This window comes from Manacus vitellinus, unplaced genomic scaffold (assembly GCF_001715985.3).
Source record: "Manacus vitellinus isolate BGI_N305 unplaced genomic scaffold, ASM171598v3 scaffold_3_pilon, whole genome shotgun sequence".
In the NCBI taxonomy this organism is placed as follows: Eukaryota; Metazoa; Chordata; class Aves; order Passeriformes; family Pipridae; genus Manacus; species Manacus vitellinus.
The window spans coordinates 37,772,160-37,786,405 of NW_021940535.1; the positions used below are offsets into that span (position 1 = coordinate 37,772,160).

The 14,246-nt window shown below is 36.7% G+C and overlaps 1 protein-coding gene across 2 annotated transcripts in view; it reads right to left on the reverse strand.

Moving 5' to 3' along the window:
- The window catches only part of PIP4K2A (phosphatidylinositol-5-phosphate 4-kinase type 2 alpha), an 87,137-nt gene that overhangs the window by 53,670 nt on the left and 19,221 nt on the right, over positions 1-14,246 (reverse strand). Inside the window, exon 1 of one of the 2 annotated variants that reach the window (XM_018075765.2) lies at positions 9,396-9,464. The exons of the other annotated variant lie outside the window; for it this stretch is intronic. The gene's annotated coding sequence lies outside the window, so the exon portion shown is untranslated. Of the gene's footprint in view, positions 1-9,395; positions 9,465-14,246 lie in introns of those variants that run through there. 2 annotated transcript variants of the gene reach the window in all.

A 14,246-nucleotide genomic window follows, 5' to 3' on the forward strand; every position in this document is an offset into this window, starting at 1 on the left:
CTGCTGTACAAATAAAAGTAGGGACATGTAACTATATTACGCAGAGATATGAAACTTTAGATTTGCTTATACAGAATTACCTTCTCTTTTAGATTGCCAGATCATACAACAAATTCCACACTGGAACGAAAGCCAGCAGAAATCTACATGTATATACATTCCAGACAAAAGTGATCCCAAGAACACCTTCTGCTGAATACTGTCAAAAATGCTGAATTCAAACATCTTCAACTATCTACAAACAAAAGAAAGTTTGCTTTCAAATTTACATGTTAGATTATCAAAACTGCATTGATCAAATTTTCACATACATTTGCTTTCTTAAATTGCTCATGTAAATTTTCTCTACATACATCTATAGATTTGCTTTCATGTTGTGAATACTTAAATTTGTGCTACAATGGCACAGTTTTACTTGTACCTGTAGGCCTTACAAGCATCATCTGCACAGCAAAATAACAAAGCCAAATGTGTTTGTATGTGCACACTTTTGAGATTCATCTATTTTAAGCAAAAATTCCAAAATACTTCTAAGAAGTTCCAATAAGATCTAAATGCACACTCCCCCCATTCCCCAATCAGGGAGAAAACTGCAGACTAACAGAATGTTTGGGGTTTGTTTGGTTTGGTTTTTTTTTCCCAGGGGTGCTGGTTTCTGATTTTTGGGGGCTTCTTTTTGTTTGTTTGTGGTTTTGTTTGGTTTTGTGGGGGTTTGTTTTGATTTTTTGAGATTCGTCCAACTCCGAGATATGCAAAAGTAATTTCTCTAATATTTTAGGGAACTCCTCTCTAGCAGAATAGGAAAATAAAAAAGCAGGTGATGAACACACAGTAGAAACGACCTTTGGCATAGCACACCAGCCGAGTAATGGTATGTCCCAGTGGCACAGGCCATTAATTAATTTAAACCTTTCAAGTATGGTTCTTTGTGCAATAGTACATTTTTCGGACAGATTTGATGAGGCCAGACTGGAAAATGCACACAAGACAGAATGGAATACCCGTGTCATTAGATCTTGGTGGAAACTGGAACCACATTGGGGGGAGAGGGAGGGAGAAGAAACAATATCCAAAACTCCCCCACAAACAGCTCTTGAAAAGCTAAAAGGAAAGGGAAAGGTCAGAGGGATCAATTCTCTGCCATCACTGTGCGAGTAACAGTCACATCTGAAAGACACTAAATATGAAACGTAAAGAAAACATTTTGAGCCCCCCAACTTATCTCAGATGCAAATTTTGCTTCTTTTTGTCTGTGTTTGAAAGTCAAGCACAAGAGAAAACACATTAAGATGCACGCGATACCTTTGACAAATACTATGCGCATCTCTTGCGTTACCCATTAAATACAGGCAGCTCCCTTAGCAATAGCAAATGAGATGCGCCTGTGAGGATGAAAGTTCATCCAATTACAACAGAAACTGTGTTACAATAGCCGTAATAATTACATAAGAAATAGCCATTTTCCTCTAAGGAGTGCTTTTGAATGTAATAAAATCATAAGCAAGAAACAATTTCCTGCAAGATAATGGCGGAGAGTAAATGAAGCAAAAAGAGCTCACTGGACAGAGGACGGACTTGTTGCTGAGGGCTCAGGATCAAACATTCATTTAAAAATTATATGAGAATCCAAATGCATAGCATCTCCATAATAAATGTATGTGCATCATATTGAGAAGAAAAGTTCCTCTAGTCCTGCAACCTATGTCCTTTAACTGCCTTGAATTATTGTTGCCAATGAAAAATTTTGCTAAAGTTTGTCTTGCTATTTGAAACAGACAATGCTTGCTGTATCTTTGAAGAATTTAAATCTCATATAATAGTCTTAGAGAATGTTGTTTTAAATATGAACGACTAAGATTTTAGTTGCACGGTAACCATGCATATTATGTATAAATACCTCACGTGTATTAATAACGCTTGTAAACTCATGCACACAAGATAATTAATAAGTGACTCAGAAACCTCTCTTTAAGTAGTTAATTCAAATTATCTTTTGTAATATTAGTATAAACCCAGGTGGTTATGCGAGATGGAAACAACAACTTGCAAGCTTTAAGGTAGAAGAATTTTAAAAGCCTTAAGACTGGTATCGCCTCTTTAAACATATGGTAGAAAAAATTGTGGCAGTAGGGATCTGCCCAGAGTAGTGGCTTGGTCATGGTAGGTGGGAGGGGGCTGAAGCAAAAGGAAGCTTTCAGGCAAAAAAACGACTGATTGCAACTCATTTTGCTCCTGCAGGTTTAGGATTGAATTCACACTGTCAGGAAAACAGAGGTTGTAATTAAACTGCAAATAAGGGAATAATAAAAGCCTACTGGACATTGAATAAATAGTAAGACTCAGCTGGTAATGATTCCGAAATTAGCACACAGAGAGGTGTTCCCACAAAGCCATTTTCATATTGGTGACATTTCAAATAAGCTTCTCTAATTCATATGATTTGAAATCAAGCAATGAATATATCATAAATTGTTAGGCATTATTAACGGCCCTTATTTAATTCAGATACATTCACCCTAAACACCACATTACTAGGGCAATGCTTAATTAAGCATTAGTTTTCATTCTGTCAGAACATAAGCAGCAATAAATTGCTTGTATGCAAAGCAGACAATGAGATATTTAAGCAGCATATAATAAAGGCAATTTACAGCATATACTGCATGTTTAGTTAGGAGTCAGGACAATGATCCTGTTCTCCAACAGATATGAGCTGATGCCTATTGCTACAATGCTACAGCAAGAAACCTGTGTAACACATTACAGCTGGTATTATTCATTAAAAAAACCCCAACCAACCAACCAACTATAAAATAAAAATCAAAGAAGCCATGTACGATGTCCCAAATTTCATCCCAAGCACATCACAAATCACACTCAGACTACTTAGCAATGCCTAGTTGCTCCTTTTGAAATTCCCTTCCTATTTAAAGCCTTCATTCTGTACAGGGTTCCTTGCATTTCATAGTACAGCTTTAGTATACAGCATAGATACTGTTTCCTTTTAATTTAACATATCAGCCAGGCAGATTCGCTGAAACCATGGAGGGATGAGGTGTTTTCACACCAAACAGCTTGATAAAACATCTCAATTGCAGCTATGGCTCTTGGCAGTTTCATGCACAGGAAAATCCCTGCTGCTCCCAATGCTGGATGTAGGTGAAGTTGTGCAAGTGCTACTTTCTTTTCAGCTCTGTTTAGCTCTTTCTGTACTGAAAGTCAACTCACAGCAGTCTGATCTGCTGAGACAAACAAGCTACAACTGGCTTTGTTACTCTGAGAGAAAGTCAAGTGCATTTTTAACAAATTTGTATTTTTAAACACAGATCTTGGAACAAGTAGGACTGGTAGAGATTTCGGAAGAAAGAAATTATTGAGGTCTAAAAATAGAATTGAACTTTTAACACCACCAGCAGTTCTGAGATTTTTATGTTCATGGTTTTACTTTCTGCATCACAGTTTCTTCTTTGGCAAAGAAACTTGCACAGAAATCTGAAGAGAAAAAATATTAAACAATACTTTTCGTTCAGACACAGAGTCACCATTTTGAGCAGGCTACAAACTTTCTCAAAGGCACCGTTAATTCATTTACTGTGAGGTTAATGCTTACAAAAGCAAGCCTATGGGCTTCTAATGGATTGCTCTTACAAAACAAGGCTGCAGAATAAGAACGCAACAGAGGAAAACTGTTTAGGGTATAAAATGTCACATTTAGGAGACTGTTATCCTTCATTCTTCCGGCACCTTCTTGATAACTGAGCACCCTGCAGGTCTTACCAAACAGAGTGTTTTCTTCATTACTAAAACACAATCACCTAGAAGGTAAAGTTTCATAATCTAATTCATTCTATTGTCCCGTGAAAAGCCATTTCCAAAGCTGTTCCTACTTTGCAAGGAGTAGGGGTTTAGGTTAAAGCACAACGGCCGAGTGGTGACAGGCAGAGCTATAGGCAGGCATTTACATCCTCTCCTTCCCAGATGTGGAACACACTGCAGTATTGCTACCAGGACAGTAAACGCCTTGTGTTGAAGTATAAACTGAAAGTGAAGTGATTATTTTACAACTCTTTGAAATCTACCTTGAAGGGTCTGAAAAGGGTGGATGAGGTCAGCAGCTAATCAATTTTGTGGAAGACATTTGCCTGTTACGGGGCAAAACTATCATTTGATAAATGCCATTTGACAGTTTAAATTACACTCAAAGCTATCCTTGCAAGAGAAATAAAAGGTTAAGCTAAGTTCTGCTGTAGAGAAATAAATCAGCTCAGCAAAATACTCCTTAATTTGTTTCAAATGAGGTTTTCATCATTTCAATCACACAAATATTCATCTCTTTCCCCATCCTTCCCCCCACCCCCAAGGTAAAAAATATCTACCCATACTATTTTTTTATTAACTCCACAATGTGCTAGGAGTTTAAAAGGCATAGGAGATTTCTATATAAGTAATTTCCAGTTACCTATTCAAAATCAAGTCTTGAAATTAAAACAATTATATGACTAAGAAAAAAAGAGGGCAAAGCATTTAACTTTCTCTGAGTTTTTAGGATCATTTCAATTTAAGATGTATGAAGAGAAAAAAATCAAACCAACTTAAAAGCCCACCTAGCTGCCAGAGTAATAGGCATTGGAAGTTTTACATCCCAAAATATCTACCAGTAATTACCTGAGCATCTTTGTGTTTTTACAGTTCAGGTGATGCCTGTCATCAGATTTTTGGCTTTCAATGAAATTCAGTAATCTAATACTAGAAAAGTAGGCCCAACCAAACCAAATGTATTTCAAACTGCATAAATGTATACTTTTCCCGAAGTCCTAACCACAGAACATCTGAAATACTCTGCACAAGTATCGAATACACTTCATGGGTTTAGAAATTTTGAGAAATGAACACATCAATTACAGCTTTTACTTTTTATCAAAAACGGAGCAAGACTTTTCTGAAGTCTTATGGTCTGCCTTGGAATTAAAAAACCCGAATAAAAATAAAAAATTTCACAGTAAACCCCAGATACTTTTGTGAGACTTCTTAGCTGCTGTTTTCCACAGTAAAAGGATATGTTTGGGCAAGGAAGATCTGTAGTACATGCACCCACATGGAAAACAGGATATTGTGACACACTCGAGAAAGCTCTGAACAGGATATTGTGACATACCAAATACAGTCCCAAAACAGAGGAAAAAAAGTGGTTTTCAAAGAGCATTCAGGTTTTTTTTAAATTTGGAATATCAGGGTCCAAAATCCAAGCAAAGGGTTTTATTGGTTATCAATCCTGTTCAGACAGTTTAGAGTGACAGGGTTTAAAGAACCTATAATAAAAGCACCAAAATCACATTCCCTTCACAAATGTTTGGATGCAAGTTTTTAAGTCTTTCAACTCTCTTGGACATTTGCACAGTCTAGAATATCCAGAACAGCTGCTGTATACTGTCAGAGACAAGCGTAAAGTCACATTTCTACAGATCTGGTTAAACTTCCTGTGAGTCTGCTTACACCTTTCAATGAATGCAAAAATTAACACTTCATAATGTGCCAAATAATCAAAGGCCAAAAATAAATTAAGCAGCTCAGATATAATGTCTGCCATGATAATCCCTTGTTCTCCTAAAAAGCTAGGTCAAACATCATAGTAAGTACAAATATATTACTGAACATTAATGAAATGAAAAATAGAATACAAATGTGACTTCTTTGTAGTGGAGATTTTTGACAAGTTAAACGCTTTTTGTACCAAATGGCACAGAAAAATAAAGTGCAGTCTCAGTTCAAAAGGCAATTTTAAAGCAAGGGAAATCCTTCAGATTTGGAAGAGTTGTGATGCATGCAATACACATGAGCTCATCTTTGGTTGCTAATGCAGTGGTTAAGAAGAAAACAAGACATGACACACAAGCTCAGATAACAATTTGCAAGCTATTAGCTAGTGGGTTTGCCACAAAACTGATAAAAGAACATTTAATTTTTTGAGCAGAAATACCTTTTTGAAACTTCAATTTGTGCTGGGAAGTTGATAGACTTTGACACGATCTTTCATAGCAACAGGCATCTTCAATTATTGTTTCAAATACTGACTTAAAATACAATCACTTGTCACAAGGCCAAATAACCATCTGGACTAGATTTTTCTAATTAAAGAACAAAACCCTTATCTGGCAATAGATAAACTTTCAGTTCACTGGGCTTTGTTCTGAAAGCTTCACAAGAGAAGGACTAAAGAGAGAAAGATGCTGGAACGCACCAGGTATTTCTCAGTACACAGGGAAAGGTTTAACGAAGATGAGTTTAATTCTACATAGAAAGTAATATAAAACTCACAGATAAATGTTCTGCTGATTTTCTAAATTATCTATTTATTATGGATTCTGTAAGAAGAGTTCAACAAGGAAGAACAAAATGACTTAAAATTCACTCACAGTCTGTGAATCATGTTACTTAAATTTGGATAAAAACCCAACTCACTAACCACCCAGAAAATAAACATTAACAAGTCTATTAAATAACAGCTTTTAAGATCATATTTTTCAAGTATAACATTTCTGAACAGGAAAGATTAATCCATGCAGTTAGACATAAAATTCCAGTAAGCAGTTGAACAAATACGGAGATGCTGTAGTATTACCTGAATACTGTAACAGAGAGATGAAAATCCACAGAAAAAAATTCTCTTCAAAGAAAGGCAAAGTATAATGGGAAAAGAAACTGAAGGAACCACTTCCCAAATAACACTTGGCTGCTTAATAAAGAGAAAAGTTTTAAGAGTATCCTGGCTAAGGACAACAAACTAGGATGGCTGCAGAACAAATGTCATAAAGCAACAATTTAAGGTATCAGATGTGCTTTATTATTTTTCACATGTAATAACAAATATAGAAAAGCCCAATTTTTGGCTATTTTTACACTGGTATAATAAAGGTAATTAATTCCACATTATTACTAGTATTACTAGTAGTAGCACTAAAGAAGAAAGAAGACCAACTTGTGAACAGGCTTTAATGTGCTGTTATGCATTTCAATCTCACAAGTATGTTATTATTTAGGAAACGGTTGACTTGTGAAAAGATGACATTAAAACATGATTCCTTCCGGTAATTTCTGACTATGCATTAGGTGAAGGCTGAAGCTGTGAGGCAAATTTTCTGAAACAGCTGCAATGCCATTTGCATTATATAAATCTAATTTTAAAAGTTAATTAACTGACCAACAGTATACCAGAAGCAAGTACACAAAGGTCATACTACATGCATTTGCCCATTCCATAAAGCGGCGCAGCAATTCTCGGTAACATGGACCAACAGGGTAATTGGAGAGCACAACGGACAGAACTTGCTCTGACAGCAAGTGTAAGCCTGCAGCTAAAACCTTTTTTTTTCTTTTCCTCAACCTATATCATCCAGGAGAAGTAATAACTTTCTGTGCAGCACATGCAGCACTAGAGGTCCAAATGGGTAAGAACTGCATTTTCTCAGTCTAGAGAAATCCCTCCATTCACCTCCCTGATGCATCTTGGTTTCACCATATTCCTCTTGCATTTACCATACAATTTTTTACTTCAAAGTAGTGTAATGACTGAGGTCAGGCTAACAGGTCTGTAGTCACCTGTGAGGGTTACCAGCCTTCCACGTTTTATCAGGATGCCATCCAGACAGTTTTTGTTGCATGAAGCACTGTATGAGCTCAGTTTATAAAAATGCTATCAGAGCAAAAGCAGAAGCTGTTACTGGTCAGGACAGTGTGACAGCTCCTGGGAGGGGATATGAAAGGCCTTAAGTCCCAAGGAAACCTAAAAGAGTCCGAGCTGGGTAGCAAGCTCAGAACAGACATTTGAGTTTGTTTACGCATTATTTTAGCACTTTCCTGTCCACCTCCTGGTCACCGAGTCAGGAATCCTTACTTGTTCACTTGTTCTTATATGTACAGTTTCTAAACACGCATTAATCATCCCTTCTCACAGACATTAATTCAGGTATATACTCTGCAGCTACTGGCTACTGAAGCAATGAGTTTATGTGCCAGTTGTTCAGTGTTTGGGAAAGAACAGTATCCTGGTGTGGTTATAACAAGGCAAGTTTTGCTTCTGCTCTGGATATCCTCTCTCCTCACAGAATCCTAATTTATTTTGGCAGTAACGCTATATACAAAATTTCATGAATTTATTATCATTACTTATGAGATATTAACTGCCCAGATATAACAACTGCAATGTTCATTTTGCTGCAGGTGAAGTATTTAAATTACTGTACAGTATTTTATGCCCACAGAGAGCCTACCCAACCCAGCAGAAGAAGAGAGGAGTAAGGGATGGGTGCAGTGGAGCTGCCAGGGGCTCACCAGCTCCCAAGTCCCATCACCCTCCTAGTCCAATAAAATTGGGAGTTGAGATGATTATACAACTCAAGGTAAACATCTTTTTTTATCCTTTGATACCAAATAAAATATAATTTGTTAAAAGCAACATAATGTAATTGCACGACCTTTTCCCTCAGTTTACGGGTCAGAACTTTGCTACCAGAGGATTTCATGAGCTTAGGGGGACAATAGGACACGTTCAATAGGCAAGATGACATAAATCCGCTTTCTATTTTTATTTCTTATAGCCCAAAAATAAAAAGCAACTCCAGTGGTTTTAGTGCTGTTAATCTGAACATGCACTGGTGTCACAGTGCCTCTGAAAGGAGATCAAACTTCGTCATTCAGTAAGCACAGCGACAGCAAAACATTGCCTTTACTGTAAAGATAAAGACAAAACCAAACTGTAATGATAAGAAGTTTTCTGTAGCAGTTTCTACTACACTACACATGGTAACACTGCTCCAAAATCCAGTCAAAAAGCATTTCCCATGATGAGGTAGCTGGTTCCAGTATTTGATCAGCTGTCACTCATTTCCTCCCCTGGACTCAGGAATCACATTTCCAAGACTCAGAGAGCAGAACCAGCCCACAGAAACTCTCTCTCATCACTGACATTTGACTGAGGTTAGGTACTGCTGACGAACAGTATGAGAAAGGAAATCTAGCTTTTTGATTACTTCCATATTTGAAAATCCGAATTAAAAACATTTAATAGATTTAATTTATCCCTTAGGCAAGAATTTCATATACATACATACATATTTTACATATACACATAAATAATTTAATAAAAAAAAACCCTGAGCTATCAACACACATTTTCAACCATTAATGCTAATCTGAACACAGGAAATTCTCCAATGGAAATTAAAAAAAAAAAAAAACTATATAAAAAGTTAAGAGTTCTGAATAATGCCCCCACAGTGAGCACTACATTGCATTTTTGAAGAGCTGAAGTCACGTGGTATCAAGCCAAGCAATATTTTTGGGACCAGAGGCAGGAGCAGACTGCCTGCACAGTACAAGGGCTGGTTAACTCAACTCACAGCTGCTTTGCATCACCGCACCAGCACAGGCGATCTGGAATGTGCACCCTCATGCCCTCCACGTTCCTCTGCGCACACATACTCATTTTTCCATTTTCAGTCTTTCTAAGAAATATTTTCTGAAAAACAGTGTTACAAAGGAAATACTGCCCTTAGTTTTCATTTGAATATGAAGAACTGAAAAGCATATTTAATTTTTTTTTTTTTTTTGAAAGAGAAACTTACAGTAAAAGCTACTGCAATTTTTCTCCAGGAAACCGAGACCACAAGCTGTCATACTTTGTAAAATACATCATAAGATGAGAAGTAACAGTAAATTGTACTAATGACAAGACAGCCACTGATTTCTACTGTTAGTTAATTTATACAGCAGCAGAAAGGTGGAGTAGCTTCAGGGTCAGGTGTGAGGTGGTGGCCCTCCAAGCCACCAGGAATCAGAGAGAAGTTCACAGGCACAAGCTAAGGACTGTGCTTGTCGCTTTTAATCCATCAGAAAGCATACAAAACCCAGGATGGATTTAAAAGTATCTACTTCAAGCTTGTAAGCTCAGCGTTTTTTTTCTTGTACTTAATATCCCCCCCCCCATTATTTATAAAAGCATTTATAATTTTGTACAAATTTGACTGAAAATGCACAGTTAATAGTGGGGTACTTTTCCAGGAAATCTAGAAGATAGACCTCTATCTAGTTACAACAAAGGACTTAAGAGGAAAACAGGTTCAATGAGCCACAGGTGCTTTCAGAAAAACATAGAGAGGACCAAGCTTCAAACAAGACAGTGTTGCCACCATCACCCCCAGAAGCAACACTTCTATCTTCCCCATTTTTGCCTGCTTTGGTACCAAAATTTTTCCTCTTCTGACCTACATGAGTGTGTGGTTGGTTGTGTGATAAACCAGAGCTAAAACCCAAACTAAACCTGCCATAAAAGGATTTTTGCTCATTTGGATGACTTGCCAAACCTGCTCACTGCAAGGACGCAGGGGAGTGAAGGCAGCAGAGAAATGCTACCTTCTGCAATTCCTTTAGTGTTTGGACTGCCTTAAGTGTTTGGACTATGAGCTAAAGCCCCTCAAATGGGGAGTGCTGCCTGCAGTCTTGGATGTGATTATTACAAAGTGAATAAAAATTCGTCCAAAAAAAGTAATTTTGAAATTTAAATGAAGTTTTAACTTCAGTGCTTGTAAAACACATCACAAAATGAGAAATAACAGTAATCAGCACTAATGACCGAACTTCCTGCACACGAACCGATTTTGACATTTCTTTTTGCTGCCAACATTTAAGTACTTAAAAAATCTCAGAGTTCACGGAACTGCAAAACCCGCTTTGGGTAACCAATTTGTTTTCAGGTGCAGGCAGAATATTTTCTTCATTTCAGCTAACAGAGTTGAACAGATAGGTCATTCAGAGTTGAGAAACCAACCAGGAGTCAAAAAAGCAAAAAATACTTGTTTTCCTTTTCTGGCTCCCTAATTAGAAAATGTTTTGGAAGATGAGATCTACTTTAGAAATTTGAAGGCATGTTTGTGAATTGAACTGATTATAGTCTTCAGATAATATTTCCTTTGTTTAAAAAAATATTACGATATCAAGTATATGTAACTTGGTTTGATTAACTTATTTTCCACTTTGTGTATCCAGGATATTTAAGGTTGCTTTATTTAACTTAGGAAAAAGAATGCTGGTTTAGTGCATTGCTTCTCAATTTATCAGATGGAGCTTGACAAAGAATATTTAAAAAAGGATCTCTGTTAAAAAACAAACCCTTGCCTGCCAGCCCACTGTCAAGAATCTTCAGAGATGGGCATACAGTGGACCTTCCTACTTCAAGACAGTACTGACTTCATTAAATGTAAAACAGAATTAAAATGAGATACATCAACAAAAATCAGTTGATTATCAATTTAAGCTTCATTTAAATTTAAACTTCTGTTTAAAATTCACTACAGTCTTCTGCCTCAGCTCTGTCGCTCACTTAAGGAGAGCCTTGTTTGACGTGTTTTTTATCTCATGCTACCTTTTGGAACCTGAATGGATGAGATTTCTCTAATTCCCAAGCAAATAGAATTGCATTTTTTCACAGCAAGGATATCTACAATTGCTAAGCAGTCATCAAGAAAATGGAATAATCCTCAACACTTGGCTAAGAACTGCCACACCTAAGCATCAACAAAACCGAAAAAGTACACGTTATTTAAAAGAAAAGCATTAGATTTCTTTTTGTCTTAAAATATTTTCCTTCTTTAATTCAAGTCTGTAATGACAGGTTTTCAACATTTACACATCTTTACCAGATAAATTTACTGCCTCAATACAAAAGAAAACTCATAACAAATTTTATATATTTATCAAATACAAACCAGAAATATCCTATCTTGGACACCCACCTATAAGAAAAAAATACATTTACTGCAGTGACTCTAAGTATAAAAAGAAAAACTTAAGTCTAGGTTTGTAGAACTTCAAAGTTTGAAGCAACCAACAAATAGTGAAGAACACTATCTCTGCCTAGGCTTACAGTTGCAGTTATGTATGACCATAAATAAACTCTTTATCAGTCAACAAACTTTATATCACAAATATATCACAAATCTGAAATTTGAATTCAAGCGGCAGTGCAACCAAAAGCTCTGCTGAACTCTTCAGCTAGGAAGTTTATCTTTCCAATTCTCATCTCTGCTTTCCTTATGCTGAAGACATCTTTGCAGGCTTCAAACATAGGAAGGCTGCCAGCACTGCAAGGACGTCTTCTTGTTTTCAGGCTTTCTGTATTGTCTCCCTCCCACTTCTACTGCCTAGTAGTAGATAAGTCCAGAAGGCAAGACAGATCAACTAAAGCCAATTTTGAGGAGAGCTGCACTTGGCAGAATACAAGAATGTGTTGTTTTTCTAGGGTCATAATCCATGGGAAAAAAAAAAAGAAAAAAAAAATAGGTAAAAAAGAAATGTTTTGGACCACAGTGTGTAAACTTAATGGGATAAAGATGACTCATACAGCCCTGGCTGGTTCAAGTGACCTCAAATACTAACACAGATACCATCAAAGAAAACACTAAATAAATACACATTCTAAAATAACATACCATCTATCTGCCAGTGCTAAGAATAGCCTTGTACTAATCTCTTAAAATACTGAATGATGGATAAACAGATGCTGTCATACTGTGATCTCTCTAACTGTAGCACTGATTGCGCTTACCAGACACAGGACTGAAAGATCTACAAGCAAGAATAAGTATTTTGTTCCGTATTTGTTCCACTGCCTAAGAGGAAATGTCCTCCATTTCCTCCAACACAAGGGCCCCTGAGCATCACCTGCTGTGCAAATAGGCTCTAGAGGGGCCCATATGTAGGTATTCACAAAGAATTGAGATAATTTATCCCTCTCTGTAGAAGCAAAGGTTTTGTTTCTCAGTGACTCCTTAATGAAATAAAACATGTTAAAGAGAACATGACTAGTTCTGATGAATCCCACAAGGAAAGCAGCCAAATTTCCTTGACAGTAAGGTGGAATTAAGGACTGGTACCAGCCAGGATGGCATTTGAGTTACTTCTTTTGAAGTTTTAGTACATGTGAAAATTGTATATAAAGAATACTGTATTCTCATATTATTTTACTTTTGTCTACCATCTGAAAATTATTAGTTTTATTCAGGTTGTAATGTAGTTAGAGCTAGCTCTGCACTTGATAGTGTCACCAGTAAACCACAAAATGAGTCTAATTTATGCCAGCAAAAAGTTACACTTCTGCCATTGTAGCTTATTTCATCTCACGAGAGCCAGAGACATTGGTACAAGCTGTTTTGGAAGGAGTGCTTTCACAAGCAAATTGAAAACACAGAACAGCTCTTGTCTATCAACTCTGCTTGTGCACCTGGGTCTTCTGCACCCAGCCTTCCATGTATTTTTGGGTGCCTACTTCAGAGTACTCCTCGCCTGGATTTCAGGAACATCCAAGTTAAACAGCTCCCACTGAACTGTGTTCAATTTTGGAAAGTCTGTGCTTCCAAGAATTAGCTAGATGATGTTTCTGACTGAGGTTTGAACATGAAGAAAAACCTTACCAGCAGAGATTTATTTAAGTCATTTTTCAAACTGAAGTAGCATTAATTGTCATTGAGATCTCTCTTAAGTTACAGTCAAAATAAAAATCCACAACAGATATAAATAAGCTAGCATTAAATGATGAATTTACTGTTGACTACTGGTACTGTGCAAGACATGTTTTTTCTATAAAATATATGGCTCTTACAGCCCAAGAAAGTAATTAAAGGCCAGTGACATAAAACAGGAACAACCTGAACTTTAGAAAGTTTAGAACTTTAGAATTTTCCTATTTAAAGAATCTCCTGATAGAGCAAATAGTGGAGAGTGATATGAAAATAACTGTTGTCCAATTTCCCTTTCAGAACCTCTAACCCACAAACTGTCATCAGCTTTAAGCTTTCTTTGTTTTCGAAAAAAAGGAACGATTTTTTAAACTAGTATCACTGCAATAACTCTCTTTCAGCTCCTGAGACCATCTCAGCATACCAAACATTTCAGCTCTGTTTTAATGAGTGCCCTGAAGAAAGTAAAAGGTCCAGCCCACAAGGAGGACTTAAGGCTCCACTCAGAGAGAAATGTATTTGCAGTAAAATTATTGAAATGCCTATGTGGCTCTTTAACGGCATCTAGCCCATCTTTATACAATTGATCATTTTAATATTTTTTGTAGCAGACTCTTTGAAAGGAGGGTGCTTAAAGAAAAACTGTTTCTGAGCTCACAAATTACTGGCTTTGTTGTTTTATAGAACCTTGGGAAAAACACAAGTTTAATTTATCCTTAAAGCATGCACTTTGTTGTT